The 1520-nt window shown below is 47.7% G+C and overlaps 1 pseudogene; it reads right to left on the bottom strand.

Moving 5' to 3' along the window:
• Nucleotides 1-453: 453 nt before the first annotated feature.
• LOC144102899 (U2 spliceosomal RNA) lies at nucleotides 454-630 on the bottom strand (annotated as a pseudogene).
• Nucleotides 631-1520: the final 890 nt, after the last annotated feature.

Here is a 1520-nt window from a genome sequence, read left to right on the forward strand (position 1 = left end):
AAGTTTCTCTCTCTCTCTCTCTCTCTCTAAACTACTGATCCGGAGTTCCCGGGTTCGAACCCGACCGCGGCGGCTGCGTTTTTATGGAGGAAAAACGCTAATGCGCACGTGTGCTGTGCGATGTCAGTGCACGTTAAAGATCCCCAAGTGGTCGAAATTACTCCGGAGCCCTCCACTACGGCGCCCCTTTCTTCCTTTCTTCTTTCACTCCCTCCTTTATTCCTTCCCTTACGGTGCTGTTCAGGTGTCCAACGATATATATGAGACAGATATTGCGCCATTTCCTTTCCCCCCCAGAAAAACAATTATTATTACTGCTGTTGCTTATAAGAAGAAAAGGAAAGGGCACGGGCCTGCCCACTGGCTGAAGTGGACACACGCTCGCTGCCGCATGCTGAAAGTAGGAGAGTTAATGGATAGGACTGCAGATACCAAGAAAAGGTGTGCGCTATTATGCCGCGGGCCGATCCCGGAGGCAGTGCAATACCAGGCCCACCCGTGCCAGAGTACATCAAGCCGAGAACTCCGCCATATTCCAAAAATAAGTTTAATATATTGGGTCCAAAGACCAGCAGCAGATATTAAATCAGACATCAGATATCACGGTGGTAGCGCCATAAGGCTATTTATTGGTAAGTTTTAATGGGGAGAGGTCAAAACCGCGCCGTAAGGGAAGTTATAAAGGATGAAGTGAAAGAGGAAAGGAAGAAAGAGGTGCCGAAGAGTAGGCCTCGGAATAATTTCGACCACCTCGGGATCTTTAACCTGTACTGGCATCGAAGAGCACACGGACACTTTAGCGTTTCGAACATTTTAAACCTCAGAAATTTACCATCCCTTTAGTTTTCCATCATCTCCCCTTCCCCCAGCCTCTACCAAAGCTGCTTCGCTCACAAGAACGCTCATGCCACGGGTCCACTCAGAATTATATTTACTTTCTGCCGCACTGATAAAATTTAAGATAACCTCCTAGCACAGTAAGAGAAACAAAATGCAATGAGCTCATTTCCTGGCGCTGTAACGGCCGCGGATGAAATTAGCACCAAGAAGTTAGAGTCAAAATCGGTACACCTGTAGGGATTTTCAAACATGACATTCAGGGACCGGTGGCAGCAGCATTCGACTCTAATGGCAGTGTGAACCAGACAGTTCAGTGTTAACAATTTTTGATGATTTTTTTGGAGTACTTTTCTGGTTAGGTACTGCTGCGTACAAACCCCCTTATTTTGCACATCATGTCAGGATCCCGTTGTGCGCAATATGCGCCATCGTCGGAACCAGACTATTCTGGAGCCCTCCACTGCGGTGCCTCTTCTTTTTTCTTCTGTCACTCCCTCCTCAGGCCCTTGTTTACTGTGCGGTTCGGGTGTCCACCAAGATACGTGTGAGTTACAGCGCCATTTCCTTTCGTCAAAAAACGATTTTCATTTTCATCGTCGGATGCGGTGGCATGAGCGAAAGCTCCGAATTGGTAGAAAAGATGGCTACGTCACGCCCGAAGCAGCGGTTGTTTAAACTGA

Source organism: Amblyomma americanum, chromosome 8 (assembly GCF_052857255.1).
Source record: "Amblyomma americanum isolate KBUSLIRL-KWMA chromosome 8, ASM5285725v1, whole genome shotgun sequence".
Taxonomy (NCBI): domain Eukaryota; kingdom Metazoa; phylum Arthropoda; class Arachnida; order Ixodida; family Ixodidae; genus Amblyomma; species Amblyomma americanum.